We start from the raw sequence: 14,687 nt of genomic DNA on the forward strand, positions 1-14,687 counted from the left end.
CTTAGCATAATACCTCTAGTTTCATCCATATTGTTGTAAATGGCAAGATTTCATTCTTTTTGATGACTGAGTAATATTCTATCACACACACACACACACACACACACACACCCCACATCTTCTTTATCCATTCATCCATTGGTGGACATCTGGTCTCTTTCCATGTTTTGGCTGTTGTGGATATTGCTACTATAAACATTGGGTTTTGTTTTTCTCTTCGTAATCTGTCTTTCATTACAGTGGGCATCTCAGCCAAGAACCTAGAAGGGTAGAGGGAAAATTATGGTTCCTCCTCCACATTCTTTCCAAGTATCTCTCTGCTCTGATCAGGCTTTCTCATTTGCCTCTCTCATCTCTTATTATCTCTGATCTCTCTCCTTTACTGTCCCTTGTCCTCCCATGTCTTTACCGTCTCACGTTGTCTTCCACAAGGTGGTACTGTGTGGCCCGACAATCTGAGAAACCTCCAGGTCAGAGGACGTTCTGCCCAAGCATCTTGGGGACGCCACCTCACTAAAGGGTCCAGTCTCAGTCCACTGTGTCCCATAGACAATCACAAATAGACGGGGGAATCCGTGAATCCCGTCCCCCTATATAATACATATATTTTTCCAGGGAAAGACCCATTAACATTTCTCAATTTACCAAAGGAGACCATGGAAGAAACCTACAGTAAGGTTTAACAGACTTTGATGAATTAATGAGTGACTTGGAATAAGTGACCTTACCCCAACCATGGCTCAGCTTCCTCTTCTGTAAATTAGCAGTAATGACTTTCAAATGCTACTTTTCATAGCCCCAAGCTTCTGGGTATCTGTTCAGATGAGAGGATGGTTCTGGGGCCCAGGAGTCCACATCCCCACTTCTGCTTCCTCCTCAGGGACCCTGTATCCATCTGAAGCGCATATGTGGGACTGCCAGGACAGGTTTCCATGGCACAAATGATTCTAAAACTTTACAAAAATGCTGAGGTGTTTAGTACTGATGTCTGCAATTTCCTTTGAAATACATCATAAATCTGAGATATGATAATGCAAGCACAGTACGGTGCTAATGGTAGATTCTAGGTGGTGGGTTTATGCCTGGTGGTTCATTGATTTCTCTTCTCCTTTCCTGAGACTCCTGACTCAGAGAGAAATAACAAAAAGGATGCATCTGGCTTTAGGCACATTGGGGGATCCAAGTGTGGCTGGAATGCAAACAAACACAGTGACTAAAGTGGTCACAAAAAAACCCAGAATTTCTACCACCAAGACCTCTTAGGGTCAAGAGACAGTGTCCAATGAGATATCCATCCCTTGAACCATTAGCTCATATCTGGACCAGGACAGACAGCTTTGTGAGTTTGTAGGACCCAACCACTGATCTTATTCTGTCTCCTGTGCTCCTCCACTTGGATAGGAAGGCTGCTTTCCATGCATGATTCCATGCTCCCTGGCTCCCACGCCACCTCCATTGGTGACAACCACATAATCATGACAATAACGTAGCAGCTAGTGTTACAACTGTGAGCGGTACCCCTGATGGGTAACAGCCATGCTAAACTCTCCAGAGACACTCAACTACTTCATCCTCTGAACAATCCATCAGCCAGATATTATTGCTTTATCAAATTCACACCATTTACTCACTGTGTGATCTGGGCAACTTAGCTAGCCCCTCTGAGCCTCAGTTTCCCCATCTGCAAAATGGGAATCATGAAGACACTGGCCTCACGGGCTGTTGGGGGATTTTCCCATACATGCAAAGGGCTTGGCCCAAAGCCTGGCTCATGGAGGTAGAAGCTGGCTTTTCAGAGAGGTTAAGTGACATGTTCAGGGACACAGAGCCAGGATTAGGACCCTGGTTTTCCTGCTCTTAAAACAAGTGCTCTCAGTTAGTGTGCTATCCTAAAAAATCAGAGCTCTCTGCCGCTGAAAGCACCAGGGGAAAATCTTTGCCTTCCCTTAATTAGATTAAAAGATCCATCATGAGCATGTAAACCAACGAGCCATAATCCATGGACGCTGTTGCATTTTAAACAGAAATTCAGAGCAAGTGGTTCAGATGGGACTGAGCAGCTGGTGGCTGCTGATGGCACACACTGTGTGGTTAAACAGCAAATCATTCCTTCCTCTTGGGAGAGTGAGGGCTGATGGGCATTTGCAGCAGGTTGGTCAGGTCTGGGCTGGAGGCTTAGTAAGAACCCCCTCCAAGCTGGTGAGCCCCTTTGTGTGTTATGTGCAAACAACATCTCTTTTTTTTCTTTTTCTTTTTATATAATTTTTTATTTTTTATAAACATATATTTTTATCCCCAGGGGTAAAGGTCTGTGAATCACCAGGTTTACATACTTCACAGCACTCACCAAAGCACATACCCTCCCCAATGTCCATAATCCCACCCCCTTCTCCCAAACCACCTCCCCCAGCAACCCTCAGTTTGTTTTGTGAGATCAAGAGTCACTTATGGTTTGTCTCCCTCCCAATCCCATCTTACATCATTTATTCTTCTCCTACCCACTTAAGCCCCCATGTTGCATCACCACTTCCTCATATCAGGGAGATCATATGATAATTGTCTTTCTCTGCTTGACTTATTTCGCTAAGCATGATACACTCTAGTTCCATACATGTTGTCGCAAATGGCAAGATTTCATTTCTTTTGATGGCTGCATAGTATTCCATTGTGTATATATACCACATCTTCTTGATCCATTCATCTGTTGATGGACATCTAGGTTCTTTCCATAGTTTGGCTATTGTGGACTATGCTGCTATAAACATTCAGGTGCACGTGCCCCTTTGGATCACTACGTTTGTATCTTTAGGGTAAATACCCAATAGTGCAATTGCTGGGTCATAGGGCAGTTATATTTTAAACATTTTGAGGAACCTCCATGCTGTTTTCCAGAGTGGCTGCACCAGCTTGCATTCCCACCAACAGTGTAGGCGGGTTCCCCTTTCTCCGCATCCTCGCCAGCGTCTGTCATTTTCTGACTTGTTGATTTTAGCTATTCTGACTGGTGTGAGGTGATATCTCATTGTGGTTTTGATTTGTATTTCCCTGATGCCGAGTGATATGGAGCACTTTTTCATGTGTCTGTTGGCCATCTGGATGTCTTCTTTGCAGAAATGTCTGTTCATGTCCTCTGCCCATTTCTTGATTGGATTATTTGTTCTTTGGGTGTTGAGTTTGCTAAGTTCTTTATAGATTCTGGACACTAGTCCTTTATCTGATAGGTCGTTTGCAAATATCTTCTCCCATTCTGTCAGTTGTCTTTTGATTTTGTTAACTGTTTCCTTTGCTGTGCAAAAGCTTTAGATCTTGATGAAATCCCAATAGTTCATTTTTGCCCTTGCTTCCCTTGCCTTTAGCGTTGTTCCTAGGAAGATGTTGCTGCAGCTGAGGTCAAAGAGGTTGCTGCCTGTGTTCTCCTCACAGATTTTGATGGGTTCCTTTCTCACATTGAGGTCCTTCATCCATTTTGAGTCTATTTTTGTGTGTGGTGTAAGGAAATGGTCCAATTTCATTTTTCTGCATATGGCTGTCCAGTTTTCCCAGCACCATTTATTGAAGAGGCTGTCTTTTTTCCATTGGACATTCTTTCCTGCTTTGTCGAAGATTAGTTGACTGTAGAATTGAGGCTCTGTTTCTGGGCTCTCTATTCTGTTCCATTGATCTATGTGTCTGTTTTTGTGCCAGTACCATGCTGTCTTGATAATGACAGCTTTGTAATTAAGAGCTTGAAGTCCGGAATTGTGATGCCACCAACGTCGGCTTTCTTTTTCAATATCCCTTTGGCTATTCGAGGTCTTTTCTGGTTCCATATAAATTTTAGCATTATTTGTTCCATTTCTTTGAAAAAGATGGATGGTACTTTGATAGGAATTGCGTTAAATGTGCAGATTGCTTTAGGTAGCATAGACATTTTCACAATATTTATTCTTCCAATCCAGGAGCATGGAGCATTTATCCATTTCTTTGTGTCTTCCTCAATTTCTTTCATGAGTACTTTATAGTTTTCTGAGTATAGATTCTGTGCCTCTTTGGTTAGGTTTATTCCTAGGTATCTTATGGTTTGGGGTGCAATTGTAAATGGGCTTGACTCCTTCATTTCTCTTTCTTCTGTCTTGCTGTTGGTGTAGAGAAATGCAATTGATTTCTGTGCATTGATTTTATATCCTGACACTTTACTGAATTCCTGTATAAGTTCTAGCAGTTTTGGAGTGGAGTCTTTTGGGTTTTCCACATTTAGTATCATATCATCTGCGAAGAGTGATAATTTGACTTCTTCTTTGCCGATGTGGATGCCTTTAATTTCCTTTTGTTGTCTGATTGCTGAGGCTAGGACCTCTAGTACTATGTTGAATAGCAGTGGTGATAATGGACATCCCTGCCATGTTCCTGACCTTAGTGGAAAAGCTTTCAGTTTTTCTCCATTGAGAATGATATTTGCGGTGGGTTTTTCATAGATGGCTTTGATGATATTGAGGTATGTGCCCTCTATCCCTACACTTTGAAGAGTTTTGATCAGGAAGGGATGCTGAACTTTGTCAAATGCTTTTTCAGCATCTATTGAGAGTATCATATGGTTCTTGTTCTTTCTTTTATTGATGTGTTGTATCACATTGACTGATTTGCGGATGTTGAACCAACCTTGCATCCCTGGAATAAATCCCACTTGGTCGTGGTGAATAATCCTTTTAATGTACTGTTGAATCCTATTGGCTAGTATTTTGATGAGTATTTTCCCATCTGTGTTCATCAAGGATATTGGTCTATAGCTCTATTTTTGATGGGATCCTTGTCTGGTTTTGGGATCAAGGTGATGCTGGCCTCATAAAATGAGTTTGGAAGTTTTCCTTCCATTTCTATTTTTTGGAACAGTTTCAGGAGAATAGGAATTAGTTCTTCTTTAAATGTTTGGTAGAATTCCCCCGGGAAGCCGTCTGGCCCTGGGATTTTGTTTGTTTGGAGATTTTTAATGACTGTTTCAATCTCCTTACTGGTTATGGGTCTGTTCAGGCTTTCTATTTCTTCTTGGTTCAGTTGTGGTAGTTTATATGTTTCTAGGAATGCATCCATTTCTTCCAGATTGTCAAATTTATTGGCATAGATTTGCTCAAAGTATGTTCTTATAATAGTTTGTATTTCTTTGGTGTTTGTTGTGATCTCTCCTCTTTCATTCATGATTTTATTTATTTGGGTCCTTTCTCTTTTCTTTTTGATAAGTCGGGCCAGGGGTTTATCAATTTTATTAATTCTTTCAAAGAACCAGCTACTAGTTTCGTTTATTTGTTCTATTGTTTTTTTTTTTTTTTTCTTTTTGGTTTCTGTTTCATTGATTTCTGCTCTGATATTTATGATTTCTCTTCTCCTGCTGGGCTTAGGGTTTCTTTCTTGTTCTTTCTCCAGCTCCTTTAGGTGTAGGGTTAGGTTGTGTACCTGAGACCTTTCTTGTTTCTTGAGAAAGGTTTGTACCACTATATATTTTCCTCTCAGGACTGCCTTTGTTGTGTCCCACAGATTTTGAACCGTTGCATTTTCATTATCATTTGTTTCCATGATTTTTTTCAATTCTTCTGTAATTTCCTGGTTGACCCATTCATTCTTTAGAAGGATGCTGTTTAGTCTCCATGTATTTGGGTTCTTTCCAAACTTCCTTTTGTGGTTGAGTTCTAGCTTTAGAGCATTGTGGTCTGAAAATATGCAGGGAATGATCCCAATCTTTTGATACCGGTTGAGTCCTGATTTAGGACCGAGGATGTGATCTATTCTGGAGAATGTTCCATGTGCTCTAGAGAAGAATGTGTATTCTGTTGCTTTGGGATGAAATTTTCTGAATATATCTGTGATGTCCATCTGGTCCAGTGTGTCATTTAAGGCCTTTATTTCCTTGTTGATCTTTTGCTTGGAAGATCTGTCCAATTCAGTGAGGGGAGTGTTAACGTCCCCTACTATTATTGTATTGTTGTTTATGTGTTTCTTCTTTGATTTTGTTATTAATTGGTTTATATAGTTGGCTGCTCCCACGTTGGGGGCATAGATATTTAAAATTGTTAAATCTTCTTGTTGGACAGACCCTTTGAGTATGATATAGTGTCCTTCCTCATCTCTTATTATAGTCTTTGGCTTAAAATCTAATTGATCTGATATAAGGTTTGCCACTCCTGCTTTCTTCTGATGTCCATTAGCATGGTAAATTCTTTTCCACCCCCTCACTTTAAATATGGAGGTGTCTTCGGGCTTAAAATGTGTTTCGTGGAGGCAACATATAGATGGGTTTTGTTTTTTTATCCATTCTGATACCCTGTGTCTTTTGACAGGGGCATTTCACCCATTAACATTCAGGGTAACTATTGAGAGATATGAATTTAGTGCCATTGTATTGTCTGTAAGGTGACTGTTACTATATATGGTCTCTGTTCCTTTCTGATCTACCACTTGTAGGCTCTCTCTTTGCTTAGAGGACCCCTTTCAATATTTCCTGTAGAACTGGTTTGGTGTTTGGAAATTCTTTCAGTTTTTGTTTGTCCTGGAAGATTTTAATCTCTCCTTCTATTTTCAATGATAGCCTAGCTGGATATAGTGTTCTTGGCTGCATGTTTTTCTCATTTAGTGCTCTGAAAATATCATGCCAGCTCTTTCTGGCCTGCCAGGTCTCTGTGTATAAGTCAGCTGCCAATCTAATATTTTTACCATTGTATGTTACAGACTTCTTTTCCCGGGCTGCTTTCAGGATTTTCTCTTTGTCACCGAGACTTGTAAATTGTACTATTAGGTGACGGGGTGTGGGACTATTCTTATTGATTTTGAGGGGCATTCTCTGAACCTCCTGAATTTTGATGCTCGTTCCCTTTGCCATATTGGGGAAATTCTCCCCAATAATTCTTTCCAGTATACCTTCTGTTCCCCTCTCTCTTTCTTCTTCTTCTGGAATCCCAATTATTCTAATGTTGTTTCGTCTTATGGTGTCACTTATCTCTCGAATTCTCCCCTCGTGGTCCAGTAGCTGTTTGTCCCTCTTTTGCTAAGCTTCTTTATTCTCTGTCATTTGGTCTTTTATATAACTAATTCTTTCTTCTGCCTCATTTATCCTAGCATTGAGAGCCTCCATTTTGGATTGCACCTCATTAATAGCTTTTTTGATTTCAACTTGGTTAGATTTTAGTTCTTTATTTCTCCAGAAAGGGCTTTTATATCTCTCGAGAGGGTTTCTCTAATATCTTCCATGCCTTTTTTGAGCCCGGCTAGAACCTTGAGAATTGTCATTCTGAACTCTAGATCTGACATATTACCAATGTCTGTATTGATGTGGTCCCTAGCCTTCGGTACTGCCTCTTGTTCTTTTTTTTTGTGTTGAATTTTTCCATCTTGTCATTTTGTCCAGATAAGAGTATATGAAGGAGCAAGTAAAATACTAAAAGGGTGGCAACAAGCCCAGGAATATATGCTTTAACCAAATTAGAAGAGATCCCAAATCGTGAGGGAGGAGAAAGGGGATAAAAAGAGGTTCAAAAAGGAAGAAAGAAAAAAAAAAGAAAAAAGAAAAGGAAAGAATTAAAAAAAAGAAAACAAATAAGAAAAATATAAAAAAGAAAAAATATATATATTAGATAAACCAGTTAAAAAACGTTTAAAAAGAAAAAGGTAAAAGTTAAAAAAAAATTTTCCAGAAGGCGAGAAAAAAACTAAAAAATGAAAAAGAAAAAAATTAAATTAACTGCAAGACCCAAAAAAATCACAGGGAAAAAGCCATGAGTTCCTTGCTTTGCTTTCTCCTCCTCTGGAATTCTGCTGCTCTCCTTGGTATTGAAACTGCACTCCTTGGTAGGTGAACTTGGTCTCGGCTGGATTTCTTGTTGATCTTCTGGGGGAGGGGCCTGTTGTAGTGATTCTCAAGTGTCTTTGCCCCAGGCGGAATTGCGCCACCCTTACCAGGGGCCGGGGTGAGTAATCCGCTCGGGTTTGCTTTCAGTAGCTTTTGTTCCCTGAGCGCTTTCCGTAGAGTTCCGGAGGACAGGAATACAAATGGCGGCCTCCTGGTCTCTGGCCCGGAGGAGCCGAGAGCCCAGGGCCCCACTCCTCAGTGCCCCCTCAGAGAACAGCGCCCAGTTACTCCCTTCTGCCTGACCTCCGGCCCTGCTCCGAGCTCACCGAGCCTGCGACCGGTTCAAGGTCACCCCGAGCTGCGAGCTTACTGTCGGCTCTGTCTCTGTAGCCGGCTTTCCCGTTCCAATACCCGCAAGCTCTGTGACACTCAGACACCCCCGATCCTTCTGTGACCCTGCGGGACCTGAGGCCATGCTGACCCCGCGTGGGCTTCACTCCGGTTTAGCCTCTGGAGCGATGTCCCTCAGCGGAACAGACTTTTAAAAGTCCTGATTTTGTGCGCTGTTGCTCCGCCGCTTGTCGGGAGCCGGCCCCTCCCCCCGGGGTCTATCTTCCCGTCGCTTTGGATTCACTTCTCCGCCGGTCCTACCTTTCAGAAAGTGGTTGTTTTCCTGTTTCCAGAATTGCTGTTCTTCTTCTCTTCGATCTGCCGGTGGATTTTCACGTGTTTACAATCTTTAGATAAGCTATCTAGCTGATCTCCGGCTAGCTGAAGTAGTCTCAGCCTGCTACTTCTCCGCCATCTTGACTCCTCCCCTGCAAACAACATCTCTTAATGTTCTATCTGACTTTGAAAGCAGGGGAAAAAAAAGATCATTCTCTCAGCTCCATGTTTCCCAAAGCTGGGTGTGTATCATATCACCTGGAGACTTGACAAAAATGGACATTGGCACCATCATCAGATCTAGTGATTCAAATGCTTTAGTACAGGGTCTGAAGATCAATATTTCCAGGGCATCATCACAAAACATTTCTGAAATAGCAGAAAACCACCACATTGTGTCCTTGAATTCCCACAGTGTTTCTAAGGGTTTGGGATTTATAAACCTATTTTGTTGATGAGGTACTGAGACTTGGAGAGGCAGCAAATTTGTTCAAGGCCACACAATTAGTATATCAGGATTCTTTATACCCTGAGGAAGAGAGAACTAAAAATTTAAAGATAGCATAAACACAATGGAAGTGTCTTTCTCATTCACAGAATCAAAAATTGCCGTGAAGGAGTTCAGAGGCCTGGGTTTCTTCTAGCTTGTTGCTCTGCCACCACAACACAAAGCTTCCTCCTCAAGGTTCATAATAGTTGCTCTAGCTCCAGTCATCACACCCACTTTCTAGCTTCCAGGAAGAAGGAAAAGGAAGTTAGTTTCCACTGAGGAGCTTCAGTTGCTTATCACATGTGGGTAGGTGGGAAAGGGTACAGGATGAGGTTAGGAAATTGATGGAAAAGCAGGGCATGGCTTGTTTTGTTCTGTAAGCCTTCTATAAAGAGTCATTTTTATAGACAAGTATTTATTTTGGGATTTAGTCATTTAATATGCAAAATAGCATTTTAGGTTTTTATGGCCTTTTCAAAAGACATGTATGTTCATTATAGGAAAACTTTAACATATCATCGGGCACTAAGAAGGAAACAGATCTTCATCTATCATCCACATCCTACAATAATGACCCTGTTTTGATCTTTTATCCATTTCATTATTTATACTGATGTATGTTATACATGAAAACGTTTTTTTGATGCAATCATGGGATCATACGATATCTACTGTTTTATAACCTGATTAAAAAATAAAATAAAATGTGAACATGATACCAAAAAATAAGGTGTTTCCTAGAAGTTTAAATAAGGCACCAGTGGCTCTTACATCTGGTAGCCATAACCATACTCACATGGCCCTGTCCAGCTACAAGAGATTGGGAAATATGGTTCTTATTCCCCATTTCAAAATAGAGAGTAGGAATTTCAACTACTGAATGGCTGGTGTTTTGGATTTCTCATCTTAATCTTAATAACCCTCAAGGAGGCAGCTATCATCCCAGCTTTGGCCACGAAGGAACTGATACTCAGAAGAGTTAGTAGCTTGTTCCAAGCTTCCCCATGGCAGAATTAGGGTTTAAACTTGGATGGGCGGACTCTAAATTCTATAACTTTTCCTTCCAGAGGTGACACTGTAACACCAGAAGAAGGCAGCAGCGGAACCCGTGTTCAGGCGAGACTTCCCCAAGGGGAAGAAGACAGCTTCTTCCATAGGTGCATCTGGGGGAAAAGGTCACGGCTTCCCTATCACCTGGGCTCAGAAGGTCAAGGAAGCAGGTTAGTCTGCAATGGGAACCAACGCCTGGCAAGAACCGGGGGAACGCCAAAATGCCAGGTGTTGTGCCCCCCGTCTCCCTCCTCCCCCCACAGCCCCCTGGACACAAAGGCTTGGCAGCTGTGGTCAGAGGTACCCTCTGCCTTTCTCCGCCCCTCCCCCACACCCAGGGCTACTGCTCTTGCGGTATGATCTCATCAACCTGAAAATAAGGAGCCGAAATGAGAAGCTAATGAGCATTTATTTTAATTTAGGGAGCTCAGATTCGGGTAGATCCCTGAATAGTGCTTCCACTTGGAGGGTGGAGGTGGGAAGTTTTTATGAGGAAAAGGAAGAGGGTCTGTGATCATAGGAGTTCATATAACACGCATTGATCCACTCCTCTTCTGGTGTTAGCAAGCAAAAAAGATTCCTGCGTGCATTAGTGAACTGTTCTTCTTTTCAGAGTCTGCAGCCAACAGTGTTATGATCAGGATATCCACGGTCCTGTTTGCTTTTTTTTTTAAGATGTTATTTATTTATTTGAGAGAAAGAACATGTGCAGTGGGGAGAGCGGAGGGAGAAGCTGAGTCCCCAATGAGTGCAAAGCCTGATGTGGGGCTCTGTCTCAGGACCCCAACACCATGGCCTAAACCGAAATCAAGACTGAGATGGTTAACCATTGGAGCCACCCAGGCGCCCCTGTCCTGTTGACTTTTACGAACATTTGTCATTTTGTCATTTTGCCCCATCCAGAGCTTCTGGCGCTGTTCAGAAAAGGCAGGTAAGGCAGGCTCTCTACAGTGGCCTCTTGGTCTCCCTTTCCAAAAAGGGCTCCAGTCACATCAATTTTTCATACTCTGAAGTGGCTGTCCCTGTATTGTCTGTGACAGAGATAACCCCCCTCCCCCGCCCAAATCGAATGCTTCTCCATGGATATCAAGACATTCTGCTTCCTTACAAGGGACATTCCTTCCCTCAGACAACCCTGGGTGCTGGCTTATGAAAGACATTTTCATCTTTTCTCCTTCACCTCTCCCTCCTCCTTCTCCATACAGTGGACTGTATGACCCATATTGACCCATATTCCCAGGGCATTTGACTTGTCACCTCCTTCCACAAGAAGACAGGCATCGTCTAGCACAGGGCTATGCAAATGTTGTCCGTAAAAAATCTGATCAAAGATATCTGAGGTTTTCTGGGCCACAAAGACTACTCGACTCTGCCATTGCAGCATGAAACAACCATAGATAATATGTCCACGAAGGACTGTGTTCTGATAAAACTCTCTCTACAAAATCAGGGGAAGGCCTTGTTTTAATCATGGGCCAGTGTTTGCTAACCTGTGGTCTAATGGATACATGCACAGATTGGTATCCTTCAATACCTCCTGCAAATCTCGTTTTCTGGGGTGCATGGGAATTGTCTGCCTAATCTTCTTGGGTTTTAGTTTTCTCATCTCTCAAATAGGAATAAAAAGACCTGTCACCTGTAATCATTGTAATAAAGTCTCTTCTCCCCCAGACAGGCAAAACTTGTTCTGGCCTTAGGGCCTTTGCACTTGCCTCGGTAGCCTTTCTACCCCTGAGTGCCCCTCCTTCCAGCAATTGCATGCTGGCTCCATTTCATCACTGAGTCTCTTAACTCACCCTCTTGGAGGCTTCCCTGGCACCCCCTGCACAAAGCAGTGAATCTCCCAGGCAGACACATAGCAGGTACAGAAGTTGACTTGTTTAAGGAACATTGATTCTTGTTTGGATGAGGAAAATTTGGATTTTTGCAGCCCAGGTGTTTCCTGCACTGGGAATGCTACCTTATCCTCTTTCCCACAATCTTCATGACAGGTCACATGTGTGATCCAAAACTCAAGGCAAGAAGAACCAACACCCCTTTTTCCAGTGTGTACTTTTCAACCCTGGGCACTTCCTCCATCAACTGGAATGACTGCCTGGGCTGGCAGATAAAAGAAAACAAAGGAGTGATCTTCGAGGTCCTTCAGACCCGTCCCCACTTGCTGATGGGCCTTCATGAGTCACCCAGAATTTTCCACCTAGATTTATAAAATCCATTTTCCCTGAGACGGACTAAGCAGTTTATAGAAAACCAATATCATTAGGTTAATGATTCCCCATAAATTATTACCCAGGCAGCATAGTTAATCCCACAGATGGAGCATTAATGGTGGAGGTCAGTTGCTGGCTTTTCAGAGTTGCCTGGCATGACCTTGGCTCAGGCAGATGGCATACCCTAAGAAAGGTTTGTGTCCTCCAAATCCTGGGTTGAATCCCCTCTCTGTAATAATCTTCCATCAGCCCCTTCAGGGCCCCCACTGTAGCCTGGGTGTGACGCCCCAAATGAGCATCACGGAATAGGAATGATTTTCTGTCTTGTTCTATCCTCGGCCATGACTTTTCATTTCCCACTGATGTCTGATTTATTTATCTGTTTATGAAGCGACCCGTTTGGCTTGAAGCGACAGCAATAGGCATTTGATCAAATAGAGCTGCAAATCTCATCTTCCACCATCCTGAATTTTTATTCCATCATTACTTAACAAAATAGAATTAAGTTGGGGAGAAAGCGGGCTCCTGCATTATGCATTGGCCTCATTTCATTGGTCTTTATGTTCTCTCTTGGGACTGCAGTATTTTCATGTTACCCAGCGTTCCCTGAGGGAGGCAGAGCCCATCTCCAGTGACTGAGGACTGTCCTTCTCCACTCTGATTTGGGTTCAGAAAGATGGTAGAGATGTCCAAGGGACATGGATTTCACAAGCATCTGATTGTCTTCAACCAAGTTTGTTGCCATGGGGCAGTACTCTAGGATGGTTTGCCATAGACTGAGCTCCCCCAATTCTAGCCTCCTTAGAATCAAGTCTGTGTTTTCCCAATTCATCCCATAGGCCCAGCTCTTCCTCACCCAAGCAGGTGTGGAGTTGCATAGAACAGACAATATCAGTATCATCATCATTATCAGAATTATCAGAAACTTATTATCAAAGTTCTGGCCAGGTGCCAGACACATTATTAAGGGTTTTTACAGATCTATCCCCATTCTATAGATGAGAAAACCAAACAAAGACAACTAGCATTTAATTCTCATCTACCTCCCACCTTCGCCAGGTTTTAAACAACTGTAGGATCTGGGCTCATGAAGAGCTGTTTCCTTTTTTTTTTTTTTTTTAAAGAATAATTAATTAATTAATTAATTTGAGAGGGAGTGAGCATGAATGGGGGAGGGGCTAAAAGAGGGAATAGCAGACTCCCCACTGAGCAGGGAGCCCCATGTGGGGCTCGATCCCAGGATCCTGGGACCATGACTGAAGCCGAAGACAGACGCTTAACAGACTGAGCCACCCAGGTGCCCGAGCTGCTTCCTTTCTTGCCAAGGGGAAGGGCAATTAATTGATATCTACTGGGCACCTCTGTGCTAGGCACTGATCTGTATTATCTTGTTTTATTCTTAAAGTCCCCCATGACATATGCATTAATCCATTTTACAGGCAGGAAAACTGGGGCTTAAAAATCTGAAGATAATCTGATTCTAAATCTAGGATAGCAATGATATCCAGTCAAATAAGGGGTCTTTGAAGGAAAGGTATCTCTGTAGCAGAAGGCCAGGTCCTGAGATGGGCTTCAGGGCTCTCACAAGTCTTACTATGTGCATGGGTGCATGGGAATATTTCTTAAGGAAATAACTCTTAATAGCATAACTCTGATCATACACTTGACAGGGTTCAAACCCAAAATAAGAGATAACTGGTCTAGAAGATGGGAAGCTATGTGGAATACAGCTTTATTTTTATTTATTTTTATTTTTAAGTAATTAATCTCCACACCCAACATGGGGCTGCCCAACCCTGAGATCAAGAGTTGCACCAACAGAGTCAGCCAGGTGCCCCCAGAACAGGACTTTAAGTCCTTGTTGACTCAGGCAACCAGCCACCAGCACACATAGTTTCAGTACTGAGTCCACATGGATGCCATGGAAGATACAAAGACTGAGATCCATTTGTCCAAGGAGGCAAATAACGGGAGGAACAAGGTGAAGTCTGGTCACTTCCCTGCTTAAAGCCCTCCACTGGTTTTCCAGCCCACTAAGAAGAGAATCCAGACTTTTCACTGTGACCCACAAACAAAGTTCATAGCTGGTTTCTTCTCATCCTTCCAGATGCAGAATGAAGGTCACTTCACAGAGACCCTCCTTAAACTCATGTGATTCTAGCATATGTTGGCATCCCTTTTAGTTCCTGTCACAGTCCGAGTCCATGATCATTTTGTCTGTGTGGTTACTTACTCCTTGTCTCCCTAGCTAGAAGTAAGCTCCTGGGTCCTGGGCTTGCCCAACCTGTTCTCCATCTGCAGGACCTGCTACAGTGCCTGGCCCAGAGTCAGTAACCAATGATATCAAATAAATGAAAGGGCATGTCGCTTACCCCCTCTGAGTCTCAGTTTTATCACACATAAAATGAAGGCTTATACTATGGGTGGCTTCCAAATTATGCTCTCCAGTTCTCATATG

The sequence above is a fragment of the Mustela nivalis genome (assembly GCF_964662115.1).
Source record: "Mustela nivalis genome assembly, chromosome: 14".
NCBI lineage: Eukaryota > Metazoa > Chordata > Mammalia > Carnivora > Mustelidae > Mustela > Mustela nivalis.